At 43.1% G+C, this 18,021-nt stretch overlaps 1 protein-coding gene across 2 annotated transcripts in view; it reads right to left on the bottom strand.

The window, feature by feature from the left end:
- Positions 1–17,400, bottom strand: part of CREB1 (cAMP responsive element binding protein 1) — a 37,756-nt gene extending 20,356 nt beyond the window's left edge. Inside the window, exon 1 of one of the 2 annotated variants that reach the window (XM_058809102.1) lies at positions 17,182–17,400. The gene's annotated coding sequence lies outside the window, so the exon portion shown is untranslated. The remainder of the gene's footprint in view (positions 1–17,181) is intronic. The other variant, XM_058809101.1, reaches the window with a different exon arrangement.
- Between the last annotated feature and the right edge of the window lie 621 nt (positions 17,401–18,021).

The raw sequence follows: 18,021 nt of genomic DNA on the forward strand, positions 1-18,021 counted from the left end.
TGAATATGCAATGTCTTACAGTAAGCAATTGATCATCAAGAAAGATAAACCAGCTTTTCACAATAGTAACTGCATCCTACATTGAAAGAAACCAAGTCAGTGTATATAAATCAAAATCTGTATATTTACTATTGAAAGTGACCATTCAAATGAGCTTGTGTGTGTGTCAACACTGAAATGTAAAGTATCCAATATTTAGTTCTAACATCAGTAAAGGAGAAAAAGAATTAAACCTGATTTTCCTTGAAAATTAACAATAAAAGAAAATATAGAATTTTTTTTAAAAAGCAAATTAAACTATTCTAAGCAGCGGAATTTTGTTATGCCTCTCTCTCTAGCCAAGATTTCTGTACGACAAACCAAGTCTTTCCCACGTTGCATTTCATATTTCAAAAAGCACGCAAGAAAACCCATGCACTATTAGTATCTGCAACACATTTATCCAAACAGCTTTTAAAGACTTAATTACAACAGTTTACATGGTTTTCTATCCCAACTTTAACACACAAGTCACATTTTAACACTTAGACCTCCATGCTATGTGCCCATTTTTCTTTTGAGTATTCTGTATTTTGAAAACTACAAAACAGATTACCATAGGTTTCCCTTTGATTTTTACCATTATTTTAAATATTTCTCCAAGTAAGCAAATCAACAACTCTTCCCCAATTCCATGCATGTATCATGGTGACTCCAGTCAAAGGACTACCTCACTGGAACCATTTCAGAAGCAGATCTTTCACATCAGCAACATCTCCCAGCCAAGTCTCTCCAAAGAACTTTTGAACACAACTTTCCAGCTACAAATCCAAGTATATTGCAAAACTAATAATGCTTTTGTTTGCTGACAGAAATTGTGACTCCAGCATGGAGTGAATTTGGATTAGAAATGGATGAAATGTGCAAGTATCAGGTGTTTAGCAATGATCACAGAGGTAAATGTGTTGCCAAATTCCTGCTGATAAATGCAATGTTTTCCTAGGAAGAATTTCCAATCCTCTCATACACCATTCAGCAAAGGTCCTCTGTCTTTACAGGCTTGGCTTCCACTTGCATCATCTTTTGCATATGTAATCAGCAAAAGGATTAACTGCTTGAGATACTCCCTGTTCTGCAACACCAACATTTCAGAAATCAAATTATTAACACGAATTGCAAACACCTAAGAGGAACTTCCTCATTTTGCAATGTAAGAACCAAGCAGTGCAGGAAGCTAGCTGCAAGATTTACATATTGACACATGCAGCTGAAGTGAGTTTCCAACAACCTGCAGCTTTTGACAAGCTCTCAGTCTCATGTTGTTTACAGATTCTAAGGACTCTGGTTCAATTTAACTTGTACTTATACATCACAGTATTTGAATTCTAACAGCTTTACTACTATCTTTTACATTAATTTGTGGGAAAAAAGAGGAATCAGATTTTTGAGCATTAAGGCATCATATTCCAGAGATACTGGCCACTGCATTGCTCCATGTTTGGGTATGATCCAGATTGCCCAGACGACTAGGACCATGCACACAGAACACAAACACTTACTAAGTTGCATGTATGGGTAAGGTCAGGACAGCAGAAATTAAGGTTGCCAATTCCTATTCTTGCAATTTACAGTGAAAATATGCTTGGTTTGAAAACTTAACCTCCCAACACATATAAATGAATGCCAATCTGTACATCTTTCTGAGCTTTCAAACCCCTAGTCTAGACAAGCTTTGCTGACATGTATCCCAGCATCTTTCTGTTCTTATGGGTGCCACCTCCTCCTTTTATTCCTCTGTTCACAGAGGCCCACCCTGCTCCCTGGCACTGATTTCCCTGGCAGGCACACCAGCACTTCTCAAATGAAGAGAGGGATCTGAAAAGTGTCCTAGTGGGGACAAATCTCCAGGCAGGGACAGATATGGGAGCCAAGGGAGTACACTTCTCATTTTTCCTTGCTTCCAGGCTACTTTCCAGATTGTCAGGAGAAGACACCCACATGCACATACTTTGAGGAAACATTAGTAACTGCAGTATTGCACCAAGTATTCTAAATGAAACTAACTGAAAATAATAGCTATTAACAACCAGAGTTGGAAAAACAGAGACTGCCTGCCTAAAACATCTTGGGTATGAATTCTGAACACCAGAAAGCTGAGGAGACTACCTGGTTAGAGATGGTTAACTCATGACTTTTGCAGTGCACAGCTTTCTTCTTTAGTTCAAAAGTGGCAGCAGTATTATATTTACTAATGTTTTTTCCTAATAACTTACTTACTAATGATCTCAAACTCTGGAAGCAAAGAGCCAAACAGTGAAACATTCAGCTGAAGATGGGGATTTATTTTAGCTAAACCAAGACTGGGAGAAAGGAGTTCAGCAGAGCAGAACTAACTGTCCCAGCTGAATTTACACCATGACCAAAGAAGACAGATTTTACTAAAACAAACAGTTGCAGAATGCAACTGAACTACACACACTGCAGAAAAATCCAAATAAACCTGTCTCCTTAGTTGCACAAGGCTGGAAGGGGCACTTAGCTAAGGACTGCTGCAGAGAGATCACTTCAGATTTCCCCTTGATGTGCATTTATGAGAAAAGATACAGTCAGACTGCACCAATAATAAAAAACAGGGTAATCTTGAACTACTATATTTGTGTAGCTGGACCCTACACATCACCTGGATTACAATGCAGAGACTGGGAGCCTGTATCAAAAATGGGTTCTGTGAAATTTGGGTATTCAGAGAAAACAAGGCAATGAAAACCTGTTTTGTGAAGAGACTAGATGGATTTTTACTATTTATCCCAGAAAGGAGAAAAATGTTTCAGAATCATCCAGAAAATATATATATTTAAACTATTAACAGAGTAAGTAAATTAGAAACATGCATTGCCTGATTATAAAACCAGCAAAGCTTAAAGATGCCAAATTTTAATGTATAAAAATGAGAAATAAAAAACGTATTAAAATTATGAAAATGGATACTTCATGTACTGCATAAATGGAGCAATGAAGCTACTGATAAGAAATTTATTAAGGCTTAAACATGAGTTAGGCACTTGGGTAAAAAGAATAATCAAGAATATGTTGAATTAGTACTTTTTTTCATGCCAAAAAAAGTGCTGAACCAAAAGGAAGATAAAAACCTAATGAGTCAGGATTTAAATTGATTTCTAATCTTTAAAAATTCAAATAAATGCTTTTACGAGTGGGGAAGATTACATCCCAAGTAATTTTTGCAGGTTGTAGTAGTCTTTTGAGGTACCTACTGATCTTCACTATCTTGGAGACAGGATGCTGACCAGGGTGCTACAGGTAATGCTAACTCCTGTAATCCCAGTTAATTAAAGTGACCATCAATGCTGTGCATCCAGAGCATGAGCTGTTAGTTACCTCCTCTCCTACCTGCCTCGAGTCAGGATAAAATACAATTGTCTTCCAACAGCTCTCATCTCATCTTCTTCACTCTTCAGTATCCTTCTCTTGGGATGTCTGGTCTGTCTGCTCTATTTTGCTTCCCTACATCGTCTTTTATCTCCTGTCTGATTTACCCCCATGAATTTTAGCATGTGTCCTAAAGATCAGGCTCTGCTCCTTGGTTTCCCCTTGCTCACACAAGCCGTGGAGCTTTCCTGCTCTGCAGACAGGCTGCTTTTCACCTCCCAAGGCAGACTGGAGAAAAGAAAGGTGGAGATCCTTTCCCAAACACCATCAAATCCAAGAATCAAACCACATTGTGGCTGTTAGCGCAGATAAAACTTCCCATCCACTTTCATAAGCAAAAGTCCTTAATACCCCAAAGCTTTCTATGTTTTTCAGTGGACAGCTGGCACAGTAAAACAGAGCATTTTTCCCTGCAAGCCTTTATTTTCTCTCTTTATTAGCACTGTGGTGGCAATTCACTGCTAGAAGCTCAAGCTTACACTGAAGTTAGTGCCCAGCTGACATTACTGCACCTCCAGGAAACACTGGGAGGCACTGTCCCACCTGCTGCCCAGCGAGCACAGCTTCACCAAGGGACACGCTGGGAAGAGTCCTGCTCTGACTTCTACATTTATTTTATTCAAGTATACACACAGATTAGGAAGAAAAACAAGTCTCCAGAAACAGTGCAGAGCAGAGACCCAAGAGACTCATGCCCATTCTGAGCCTGACTTGTACCACACCCTCTCATCTGCTCACCCATCACCTTCAGGTCACTCTACCGCCACATGAGGCTCCCGATCCAGGGCAATATCCACTCACCCAGCTGCTCCTGGCAGTGAAGGACCAGAGCAGCTGAGGGAAGGGAATTGAGGCAATGCCCGTTTCTCAAGCCCTGTATTCACAGCAGGTGTGCCAGCACAGTTGTTCAAGAAGCAAGCACAGCTCCGGTACCCAAAGCTGAGGAATTTGACTCATTCTGTATTTAATGCATGTGGCTTTATAAAGCCACAGATCCACCATGAAAGCACTGAGAAGACCATCAAACACCACTCTGGTACACAACTGTTTTCATGGTTCCAGCACAAAGCACTGAGAACCCTGACCTGCAATCTGCAAACATTTCCACTGTCACCTTGCAGAGCAGCAGCTCTTTTAGCCACAGCTCAACAGCCACTTTATGAACTCCATTCAGTGGCTGCCAGACTGAAAATGTTCAGAGAAAAATAATTTTATTTACAGCTAACACATGGGACTTCAAATAACCAGTAATAAATGCTTAACAGGACAAGATGGGCCCATAATTATCTCTCTTTGTCACTAATGACAAAGTGGCTTGGCACAAGAATTGCAATTTATACCACAGCTTCTTTGTCATCCCAAGCTGGCACTGCCATTGCTCCTGGGTATTTGCTCCTTGTGTCCTCTGCCTTGGGTGAGCAGTCTGTGTGTCACACTGTGAACACAACCTATGTTTGCTGCTTCATCTGAAATCCACCTTTTAGCACTCCACAGAATGGGTTCTCCACAAAGCCATTCAATGATCACATCAGCTTCTGGGTGAGGGAAGCCCAGAGGTCAGGAAAACCAAGAGGAAGTGCAAATAAAAGAATGGGTGCAACAACCAATGCCACTAAAAATGCCAGAAATGAAGAACAGTCTTCAGATTGTGTTCTGCAAATAATCTGCAATAAAGCGATCTGCCAGGCAAACTGAAGAATAAAAAGCTGGAAAAATTCTTCTTGTCACTGAAGTTAAAATATTTCATCTTGAACATACAAGAAAAATTTAATCTCACTGTAAAAATATCTCACACAAAGCAGAATCATTCCTTCACCAGAATGTGATATCTGTAGTTCCACCCTCTGTCTCCATCAATGTGACATTGAGAGCAGTGTCTAAAAACTCTCTGCTGACTGAATGCAGCCTGTAACAGCCACTGTAAGAGATGGGAACAAGGTAATATATTCATACGGGACACAGAAGAAATGCAACCAGGACCCTTAATTAAAATTAACCAACTTTTCTGGATCATGACTTTTTCAACAAAACTTACACTACTACAGTCAGTGAAAATTTCTCACACCAGATTTAAATATATGAGCGATGAAAGCATTGGAAATTATTTGTGTTGCACACTCAACTTCTGTTTTACTAAAGAAAATGCCATGGCAGATTTTAAAACAAGGGCAGAAGACCAAAAATGTAATCTCAGAGCTACAGTGGTGAGCACCCACACCAGCAATCTCCTCTAGATTTTGTTCTCTGTTGGCATAGCTCAAGCAAGCTGATATTTACCAGGCAGATGGTGAATCAGTAGGCACAGTTAAGGTGTATGAGTGAAAGTTGCTTGAACCGTCTCCACTGCTCTGTCCTCCTGATCTGACTCCATACTCCTGGCATTGTACTAGTATCTAGTATTTCTGCCTTCAAGCTTTTTCAAAGGAAAAAAGGCTCTGACAGCTATTAACTGCAATTAGTTCCTTGTACCACAAATTACACTAATAAATACAAAAGCATACAGCAAGTATTTGGTACACAAAATTTAATTCAAGTTTAACCTATACTGCCTTTTTTTGTTCAATATAAATAAATAACAAATAAACAAACCAGCCACCTCTTTTTACCAATCTTATCTAATAGCTGGGCTAGGCCTTATGTGAATACATGAGCAGAGCCCAGTAAAGCAGCCAAGGGGAGACACCAGAGCAAGCATTTCCCAAGGCATTAACAGTGAAAAGCAAACAAATGACTCTCCACTGTCTTATTCCCTCCCCTTTCCAAAATGCCCCCAAAATACTGCCAGAGTTCACTCAGACGAAACAAAATGTCAAAACAAATTCCAGGAAGGTTACAAAGGCATTAGGTAACATTATTATTGAAAACATAATCCATAAATATGTTCTATTTATAAATGCTCTGTGCTCCTATTGAAGACACTTAGGGTATTAAAATACTAATTCACATGCTTTAAGTCTGTGGTCCTCAACATGCAGAACAGAACTGTGGTAACTATTTCTAAACACCTTTATTAGCACAGTAAAAATAACCAAAACCCACCAGAAGAGATCTGCAAACTTAATTTTAGAGAACCAAGACATTTTCAAGAATGTTCTGGCCAACATATCCAATCTATTCAGAGACACTTCTAAGAACTCTGCCCATTTTGTCGTTCTTAACACATTCATTGCCAATATCATATTTATGCATTTCAGTTACTGACTGCACTTTACTACAGTTTACCATCTGTTCTCTGACATTATTTTTAGGGCATAAAACTCACCTAATTTTCAATCTAGGCAGATTTCTTGCAATTGTTACCAAGTGTAGAAACTTTCTTTTCTCAAAAATGAAACCATATGAAATTGCCAAAATACATGCCTCTTTTCTCCCTGGGACTGCTGAAAGTACTGTGGCTCACCTCACCACATGTAGCTGCTGGCTACTTAATAAAATCCATCACAACATTGTATCTGAATGGTATCCTTTGTTGGCAGGTATCTTTAGTGCAATATAAAACATAGGCACCAAATGATTTTTTATCATGCTGTTGGAGAGCTAAGGCTCCTGCTGAATACACCTCAACTCCAGGAACAGGCTCTGCAATTGGTACAGGCCCAGCAAGTCAATAATCAGCACAGCCACTTGTGATGAGCTTTAATTTCTGGCCTAATCAAATTCTCATTTTACCTTTGACTGAAACAACTGTGGGTAGGGAAGTGAGGGATCCATGATTCCATGGGATTGAAGCTGACCTCAGCCCAGATGGGGGCAGCTACCTGAAGACAGCCACTTCTCTTATTTGCTCTTCTCACTGCAGAGTTGAACTGTGACAGCACATCAGGCAATGTTAAAAGGATAACATGATTACATCTGTACCACGACAAGCGAGGGAGTTCTGCCCAGCCAGGGGGAAAGCTTGCTGGATGCAAACAGCAGCCATCTAAGAGCCTGTCAATGCAGCCTGACCCCAGGCAAGGCGAGTAGAGATGGGTACAATAAAGTAACCCCTTTCTGCTAAGGAGGCCCTGTGCCCGGGTGGAACACCCTGCTCTCAGCTGGCCTGGGCTCAGCGCCCACCGGAGCAGCTCCACCAGCCCTCGTGAGCAGGCAGGCTCTTCCTGGAGTGAGAGTTCAGAAACAGTTCTCTCCTACCAGCCAGATATCTAGATATGCCAAATAAATCATTCACCCTGCTGTACTGGTCAACCAGCAGAACATTTTGAGCCACTTCCTTTCCCCTCAAACACTGACACGTGGAGGTGTTCCAGCAGAAGAGCCAAGGCAGCCCAGTGACAGAAAGGAGAGACAATTCTGCAAGGGTCAGAGACCGTCTCCTTTCCCACTGAAAGGGAGAAAAGAGGACTGTCACTACAATAATTAAAGGAGTATTCAGAGCAGAAAATGATGCCAAGTTAGCAAGGCTAAGATGCATCTAAAAGAAGGTGCATGTGTTCCTTTCTTCCACTGAGTAGAGCTGTCAGAACTTGAGATTTCCACCTGACCTGCCAGAGTAATTCAGATGAATATTACATTTGTTCTCCTCCATATGCACTTCTATGTTTTATGGTCTTTTACTGCCTCGCCATTCATTCTGGCAGAGTAAGAACCACCTAAATGCTGCATGACATATTTTGACAACCTTGTGATATGTTGTAAGGATCTTTGTCCACTTGCCAAGCAACCATTACGCATTCCAGGTCTGAGGCACTGGCTGGAAGAACTGTTGCAATTCCAAGCCTGGGGCAGCCTGAAACTCTGTAGGGAGAGCCTCTAAAAATTTTTATCAAATAAAGGGTTATCTCTGAGGTGAGGGAGCTACTGAAACTTCTCAGCCAACAACTACAGGAGCGAGGAGCGACTGCTCAGCAGAGTCACCCTCCTGAAGTGAAGAACTAAATGTTGTTAGGACAAGGATATTTAATATATGACTGCCTCCTGCACAGGCTGCACTCTGTAGAGGTGCTAGGGAAATCCACAGGCTCAGTCCCTGGGTCTGTGACAAATGCTTATGTGAGCAAAGCTAAAGCTACTTTGAATCCATACAGATGACCCAGCTCTCTTCTGGTGCTCAGAGCAGATCAGGAACAACTTATAGAAAGATACAAATAAAAACCAGAGCATTACAAAGGCACACACCCATGGTTAACCTGAGTGCTCCAAGCCCAAGGGACAAAAACACAACATGTAGTAATCTCAGACCTGTAACAGAAAAAGGAATCACATCTATATAAGTCTTTCCTTAATTCTATTAATTTAAATTACATATCAGGTATGATTTAATGGAGTAATGTGATAGAGCCAGAGAACCAATAAACATGTTTATTATTACCTGAAATCTTTCTATTCCAAATACATGTTTTCAGAATCTCTGTTACTTTTACAGTGTGAAAATATTAATAGACACATGTAATTTATCAGAATAGAGTACTGTAAGACTGGTCCGAAGGTTCTTAAGAGATTACACTGATTAAAAATCTCTTAAAAGATTACACTGAATAAATATGACATGCTAAAGTAATATGAATGTAAATGTATATTCTGAAACCAAATCTTCTGGGAAGTCCCAGACATTCAGGGGACTTTCCCATGAATAAAGTAAATGTTTCCTTTTCCACCCTATAATGAAGGAGAGCAACTCTCAGTATTTAAAGATTTTTTTATCATCTCAAATGTTAAATTAGTGACCTGAATTCTATCATCCATTTGCAATAATATAGTAATGATAATAACAATAAGCCTGAGGTACAAATAGCATAGGTCACTTCAGCAAAATACTGTACACTGAAAAGGGTCAGACACCGGAATCCCAAAGTGACACATATCACACTTCCTTTCACATCATTCTTCTGTTGCAGAGGACTATCAAATCAGTTGGGGAACTTAGGGCAAGCATGGAGTTTCAGGTATTTATAAGCTGCACACTTAAACTCGACATGAGGATTTCAGGTAGAATTTGTTGTGTCCGTTGAGATTTTGTCTGCTGGTGAGAAGGGACAGCTCCATGGCTAATGTTTCTAACCCACTCCTGAATGTCAGTGGCTAAAGCATCAATTCATAAAAAATATCACCTGAGATATTTACACTGCAAGCTTGACAGACATGAACTATATAAACAAACAGTACTCATTCTGATTGATGCTTGGAACGTATGTAGTATTTCTAGAGTTCAACCTATAGTATAAAACCATGAAATTTTATAACTTGGTAAATATTGGAAAGTCTTGTTTAAAAAAAAAGAACGCTTCTTATGAGTTCAGAAAGAAAACACAACAAAATGGATGTTTCAGACCAATGCTTTAACAGTTTTATTAATAAGTATCTTTAGAATCGGTCACCTGAAAGTAAGACTGAGTTATTCACACAACACTGATAATTACCAAATATCAAGTCTCTGAAAAAAAAAAAACAAAAAACCCTGCAAAGCAACGTTGTTTTTTATTATCATTATTATTATTATTAAATACCTTTGTTTAATTTTTAACAGGCAGTATAGAATGTTTTTTGCTTTAATGCCCTCCAGGAAGTGAAAACCCTTGCATTCTTTCTGAGGTTGGAGTGCTAGATTACAGTATGCCCCAGTATATACAAGAAAAACAGCACTTCCTTACAAACCTTGCCCTTGTCAAATTTCTGAATGCATCCTAGTCACAAAATTAACTGCAACATTAAAACAAAACATCTACATCTTAAACCACAGCTTAGACTTGGAAATGCTTTTAAATCCTAAAATTGCTCTGGCTTTACTAGTTTTATTGAAAACATTGTTGCTTGAAGGATCATCAGACTATGTTGCTTAATGCACCAAAATTAAATCTATGACCCAGCCTCTCCCTAAAATCCAACTGAAATGCAACAGTGATCAAACTCTGTAGTAAAATAATTCTGACTAACATTATCAAGCAAGTGGATTCTAGTTTATTTTTCATGTATCTCTAAAATTTGCCTGGGCAGTGCAGGAGAGCCTTTCAAAGGAGAAAGATCACTCACATGCCTGCCAGGCAGATCTACTCTGCAAAAGCACCATCTCCGAAGAAAGAATAATGTTTTTGAAATACTTTACTGGAGTTTAAGACCTCCATTACCTGTGAGCAACATGACTGTCCCCACAGAACAGGGGTGTGATTTGCTGGTAATGCTGAAGGTCTGCAATGACCCTGATAAGCAATGGGAGCCACTGATGAACCAGAAAAGACAAGAGAAAGAAAGATAATTCATGTTTCACATCAATGTGTTGCACACAAAAGAAAATCTCCATTTTGCTTTCTGCAACTCCAGTTTTGCAAGCACTTCTGCTGGCAGCACGGCCAGCTCAGGCTCTGGTTTCCTCTAAATTCTTTCTTATTTACACCTTTACACTTGTCTGTGAAGCTGTCTAGTAAATGGGACAAGGCAACCAATTTGCACTACAGACAAGGAAACACAACTAATTCCTAGTCTGGACCAGTTCTCTGATCCAGTTCACAGGCAGTCATACTGGGAACAGAAGCAGGAACGGGGAAGGTGGAGCCAACTCTACCCTGCTGCTACCAGGCCTGTCCATGAAAGCAAAGGAAATCAAGTCATGGGTATAGGTGTCACAAGATTGTGGGAAGCCAACAAAGATGCTGAAAAAAATACCTCTATTCTGTAACTTGATTACTGTTGTGATGACTCTGGTTAGGAGTGGGAGGCTGGAAACAGGATCAGTATTTTTTATATAATCAACATTAGCTTTGTGAGGATTGGGCAGAGATGCATTTTTCAAACAGCCATGCTGCTGACAAAGCAGCTATTTGCAGCAGGTAACACACTTCTTCCTCTCCCCAGTCCAGGGTAATGTGCACTGGTTACACATCCACATTAACTTTACACTACAACTTCCAGGCCAGTAGTTTCAGTCACCATGAATTGTTTTACAATCTGGTAGACAGGCCAAGGCAGTTATCAGTTTGTAGCAGCAGTGGCACTACAGAGAGCTCTCTGCCAAGTGCCTTGGGCCCACTGACAGGATGTGCACCCAAGGGCTGGACCTGGACCCTTCTGGAGCTTTGCATCTCAACTTAGGCTTCACTACAGAGGCGTTACACATAATTCTCCCCTGCTGAATGGGCTTCTCATAATGAGAAGTACCTAAGAGGTACACTGATCTAACCTCTTGAGAAGACTGAAATCTGCCTCTGATAAGGAGCAGTTAATTCAATCACACAGGTATCACCAAGCTTTTAAAACAAGGAAACTTTCCTCCTTTGGTTCTTTTTGTTGTTGCTGTTTATTTTTCGGCTTACTGTGTTCTTAGTTTTCCTAGCTGCAAAGACAAACTCATGCGGCTCTGATCACTGAGGACAGAGTGCAACTCTTCCTTCTTTTCTCCAAGTCATGGATATGCTGCCATTCCCCAAGATGGGTCTGCTGGCACAGCTTTCAGCTGCTGTGTACCCTTCCTTCCTTCCTTCTTTCCCCTACCGCCACTGCAAACCTGCACTGGTGTTTGTGCTACCAGCACAAACAGATCTCAATCACAAACCAATTCAGCTCACTCATGCAGGAGAAAATTACCTACTAAGAAAGCACAGTTCTCTCCTGGGTTAGTGATCTGAACTGGGTTATTAGGTTTTGTATACAATCAACGCTACGGACAATGTAAAGGGATGGTCCAACACCACACAGCCAGGAGCAGGAGGAAGAGCAGGACGGTCTCCTGAGAGCCACATAAAGTTGTATCAGCTCAGACAACACCACAGCAACACATTACTTTTGTTGGTTATACTGTGGCATTAGTACCCTTTCTCACACCTTCCCTGTCTTTTATCTCCCAGAATTTTCCTATCAGTGCAAAGGGAAAAACTGGATGAGTTTCACAAAGAGGGCAGGCGTCCTACACCTACAGTAACGCACTGGGCTTTTTTTTTTTCAAGAGAAGGAAAGCTCTCTACAATTCAGAAAGGTGTAAATTTACAAAGCCTGCTCATACTGTATGCTACTTGCAGAAATGGACAGGCAGCAGTGGATTTTGCGACCAGGCCAGCTACACACAGCCAGATGCTGTGTCATCAGGGAAAAAAAGGCAAGAAAACAATGCTTCCCATCCATTATTTAATGGGGTGTAAAAGATGATGAGAGAGATTTTACAGATGAGAAGAGATTTTAACATTCAAGCCCAAGAAAAGGTGCAAGGGGAAGTAAAATCCAATTGACACTGGAATGGCATAGAGAATGAGAAATTTAGGGTAGCACCTATGAGAAAAAGTGCATGTAATACTGGGCCCAAAATGTCACAAGAGGTTGTGAAGTTTCTGAAGAGATGATTAAAATATTGCAGCAAAAAGCTGCAGTGAACAGCAACAGGTGAACTTATAATGTGAAGAATAAAAAAGGAAGTAAGGGAAGTGCACAGAGAACTTGCTAAAAAACACACACACAAAGGGTGTTTCAGACAAGTAAATAAGCAGCAGAACAAATGAGTTTAATACATGATATTGAAGTTTGGGAACAGCTGTTGCCCACGTTCATTTGCTCATGGTTAGCACATGTAATAACTTAGCTGAATGATCTAGCTCTGTGGCAAGAACCCCAGCAGGATCTGTGTCATCCAGCTTAGTTATAAACACAGCGATAATTTAAAAATTTTTACAAAGGCTGCATTTTCTCCTTTAGCAGCAGAGCTGACTGAGCTGCCCTTATCTCCCTGCTCATTCCAGCCCCATCCCTTCCCCTGATTATGCTGGTACAGCTCCTGTGCAGCCATGCAGCAGCCAGGGGAAGGGATGATCCAGGTGAAAATGGATCCACACCTCTCAAACAGCTGAACCATTTCCCCACGCAGTAGCCCAAGGATTTGTGAGAGTGCAATGGAAAAGACATGGAAGATGCTTTGGCCAGTATCATTACCAAAAAATGCTATGAGGAACTATGGTTTCAGTTCATCAGCCAGGAGATAAGCTCCAAGAATTCCCACATTTCTTAGGCTATCTGCTCTTTTGTAAGTTTCGGAATCTATCTGAAAAAGTTTCTGCCTAAAGAGGAAAATACAACCCAGCTTTAGTTCTGCCATGTGCAGGGAAAAGGAGTTTTCATGATAACCTCACTGACTAACAGGCTATCACTGAACACTTAGAAGATCAGAGATTTTTACAAATCACTTTAACTCTGCCCTCCAAAAAGTGTGAAAGCATCAAAACCAGAGATTTTTATTCTAGTTTCCTGAACCAAGGTGAATTCAAAATAGTTCACTGTAAGGCTTCCTGCAACTGTGTCCCAAGTAGCCAGTGTAGTCTGTCAGAGAACAACTGAAATGTAACAAAATCTAGAAAAGCAATTGGCAGGACACTCCTATCTTCAGAACTATTTTTCCATCTTTCACCTAATGGTCTTTTTTTTTAACAAAATATCAACTCTCACAATATTCTTAGGACAAAAATAGGATTGCTTATTATCTTAGGATAATATCCTGTACCTCTCTGCACTGTACTCAAGAATCACTGCAAGTAACTAACAAGTATCAGTGCTGCTTTAAACTTGTGTGTATGTACATGGTAGGTAAACACATACATGCATCCAAACAGGAACAGGATGTTTGGATGCATCCTCTAAATTCTTTATCCTGTCACTTTAAAGTGGCTCTTCCAACACTGAGTTTTCTATTCTTTCCACTTGACACCTAATACTATAAATCCATCACTGCCAGACAAAAACAGCAGCAGAGAATTCTTGGCTGTTTTTGAGTGCTCCTTTTACCTGAAAGCCAACTAGAGCTTGGCACATTTTCACCTCCTGTGCAGCTGACAAGGCTGTTTCAAAAATACGGAAAGCTGGAAGGTGTTGTATTTGTTCTCACTCACCTCTTTTAATTGCAGTGATCTAAAAGCTTTGAAGAACAAAATAGGTATCAATGCCTTCAATCTGGGAGATGTACATAGATGATTAATGGCAGGCTGCTCAGGTTTTCACAATCACTATGAAATATGACCTCAGACTGCAGATGAGGCAACACAATTTTTGGTTCAGTAAAAAAAAAAATCACTGCTTTTTCACGAACTTCAGCTGTATGCAGGTAGGAAGCAGAGAGAGCTCAAAGGAAATTGGGTAGGGTTGTTTCTGTAGATGAGGATTGCTGTCACGTCCCATAAAACTAACTTTAGTCAGATTAGTGGCAGAAAGCTAACACGGCCTTCTCACTGCACAAAAGCCTTGAGAGGTGTGACATGAGTAACTGATCTCCCCTTGCTTCCAGAGATCCAAAAATAGAGGTGAAGTGTGAATATCCCATTTGTTACAAAACGGTGCCAACAGAAATTCCCAGTTGGGGCCTTGTCTCCTATCAAAATATGCACCTACAGAGCTGTAGCTGCACTTAGGCAAGAAGAGGCTGCTTCTCACTGCAGCAGAACAGCTGCTCTGCAGAGTAACATCTACAGGACAGTTTGTACAGCAAGCGCTGTGCTGGTGCAGGTTTCCAAGAAACAGACAGGGAAATGATGTGACAGTCTAAATGAGATGTTTCTAAATGTTCTGTATCAGCAAACCCGTCTACCCTTTTCAGACCTTTGGAGTGTTTTTTGTGTTGGACTTTTTGTTTGACTGGTTTTTTACTATTTTTACCCAGAGTAGTAGACACACATATCACCAAACCTATGAGAAAAAAATAAATTAGATGCAGACTGTTCAGTGCAGATCCAAAGACCATATTGAGAGCACCAATCTGAATACTGGTGTTCTCTCAATTAAAGCATTAAAAATGATTACACTCTTCTTTACTACATGCAACAATTTCATTTTAGGTCACATGTAAGTGATGCTTAGCAAATACACAACCACCTCCCTGTTCCCTTTCCTCCCTGACCTGTGAGGGGACAAAGCTGGTGAGAGATCTGTGTTTGAAAACATGGATCTGAGAGTCCTCCACTCTATTATGAAATAGAATAAAATTAAATGTTTTTCTAAAACTACAAAAAACAACAAGCAAGGATTTTCTGTCCCATTTCTGTATTTACAATGTAGTGCGTATTCCATCAAACCAAGAATGAATGAAATACACCAACAATTACACTCTCTTTAATCACTATCGACAGCTACATTGCTTACTGAAGTCCTCAGACGTCTATTAACCACTTTAAAGTTTATAAACTCTCTTCTCATGTTGGTATTACACAGTGAAGTGATGTAGAGCATCTTTGGCCTTCATTTCAAAAGAGGTGGTGGAAGTGAGAGAAAACAGAAATTCACATACAAGGAAGTATACGTGAGAATTACAAAAATTCATTTTGAACAAAACCTATTTCAGTGACTTCATATTTTACTGTATAAATCCACATTTGTTGATACAAGCAAGAAAGGATGCAAGCAGAGTCTCAAAATTCCTGTATTCTAAAATCGTGTTTAGTGGTGGTCAGCAGGGGACTAAACAGGGATACATGATATTTCTAAGAAGTCTCTGGTCTTTTATTTAAGAAATAGGAAACATGTTTCTAACCCCAGGGGGGAAAAAAGAAAAAAAAAAAAGAAAAGAAAAAGACAGGTGTTATTCCAGAAGCAGACTGTGAGCCAGCATTCCAATATTCAAGAGAAAGAAACAAAAATTTTAAAAATGTTTCATGGAAAAAAAAAATCATATGACCATTTAAAACTTTTTATCCCTGTATACATTTAAGAGGTGTAACAACCTTTGCTTAAAAAGTCTGCCAGGTTGTTTTTGCTTAATACTGTAAAACAAAAAAACTGCAGATATCCAGGATTTGAAAGTAGAAAAAAGTCAAAACACTGTCTTCTATTCTAGCAAAAAAAGAGAGAAAAAAGCCCCCCAGCTGCAGCAAGGCAAGGCTGGTGTAAAGTGGAAAAAGGCATTTGAGCTGACATTTGCTACTAAAGCTGGGAGAGAGGTCAAATCCTGTTCGCTGTGCAGCACCCAGGTCTGTGGAAAACTGGCAAAAGCAAATCCCAAACCGAGATTTACCAGCCGCAGCCTGGCTCAAGTTCACTTTGGGTTAAAAATACTACCGGGGAGCAGCAGCGCGGCAGGAGGGAACCGTATCCCTGATACGTGACCTGCGCGCCGGCTCGGGCTGCGCCCGCGGTGCCGCCCGGAGCGCGGTGTTGGGTGACCGGCACCTCTGCCCGGCGCGGCCTCCCGGAGACTGAGTAACAGCGAGCCGCCGGACCGAGCGCTGCCCCGGCTTCCGAGCACAGATTTTATTAAAAGCTTCTCGTTACAGAGCCGGGGAGCGCCCCACGCACTCGTGTCCATCACGGCGGGAGTCTGTTTGTTTATCCGTGCGGCGCGCTCGGGGCGCCTGGGAAGCGGAACTCCGGCGGGCGCGGGGGCCGCGGCGGCCCCGCGGGAGGGACCCGGGAGCCCGGCGGGGCCGGGGGCGGCAGCGGGGGAGCGAGAGCCGGAGCGCACACGGCGGGGAGGGGGCGCGGGCGGGAGCGCGGCCGCCCCCCGCCGCCGCCGCTCCCCCTCGTCGTCGTCCTCCGCCGCCTCCTCCGGGGGCCGGGGGGCGCGGCGCCCCTTCCCCGCCGCGCTGAGCGCCGCCGCTGGCTGCCGACAGAGCCGCCGCCGCCCGGCCGTGGCGGCCGCCGCCGGGCCGGCTCCCATCCGCCATTATCCTTTGTTCGCGGCGCGGCGGCGGCGGGGATGTTGCAGGGCTCGGCTCCATCTTTAAGGCGGGCGCCCCTCCCGCGGGCGGTGCGCGGCCGGGCGCCCGCGTCCTGCCGCCCGGCGGCTCCCCTGGTCCCCGCCGGGCTCCATTTCCTTCCCTCCCCCCCGCCCCTGTTTGCTGGGCGCCGTCCTCCTCTTACCGGTTACCAGGCTGCTCCGTCACTGCTTTCGTTCGCGCCTGGGATCTCGCCGCAGTTTTATTCTCTCCCCCACGTAACACACCGCGTCAAACTACACCTCCGCCGCGTCACTCACACACACAGGCGCTCCCAGCCCGGCGACAGGCAGGCAGCGGCCGACTGAGGAGCGCCAGCCAGGGAGCAAGCGCCGAGCGCGCCCGGCCCCGCACGGAAACCGCCGAGCACTCACGGAAAGCGCCGAGCGCCCGCCAGGCGGCGGGAACGGCCGAGCGCGCCGCCGGCCCCCGCGGAAAGAGCCGAGCGACCGCGGAAACGAACGAAGCGCCCCGGAGGGGGAGGCGGAAAGAGCCGAGCGGGCGGCGGGAAGGCGCGAGCGGCGTTTCCGCCCCGGGGCGGCCCGCGCGGGAAGCACCGAGCGGGGCTGCCGGGGGGGAGGGGGAGCGCGCGCTCACCCCCCCGCTACCCCCGCCCCGCCGTGCGCGCGGCCGAGGCGGCCGGAAAGTCGCGAGCGCTCACGCAAGCCGCCGAGGGCGGCGGAGGCCTCAGCCTCAGCGCGGAGTCACCGAATCCATCGGGCTGGAACGGACCTGCGAGATCGTCGGGTCTCGCCTGTGACTGAACAGCACCGTGCCAACTAGATCATGGCACTGAATGTTTAAGTTCTTGAACACCTCCCGGAACGGCGGCTCCACCACCCCCCTGGGCAGCCCATTTCAGTATCTAATCTCTCTCTGAGAAACTACTCCCTGATGTCCAGCCTAAACCTCCCCGGGCTCAGCTTAAGACTGTGTCCCCTTGTCCTGTTGCTGGTTGCTTTCCTGGGAAAGAAACTGACCCTCC

The sequence above is a fragment of the Ammospiza caudacuta genome, chromosome 8, assembly GCF_027887145.1.
Source record: "Ammospiza caudacuta isolate bAmmCau1 chromosome 8, bAmmCau1.pri, whole genome shotgun sequence".
Taxonomy (NCBI): domain Eukaryota; kingdom Metazoa; phylum Chordata; class Aves; order Passeriformes; family Passerellidae; genus Ammospiza; species Ammospiza caudacuta.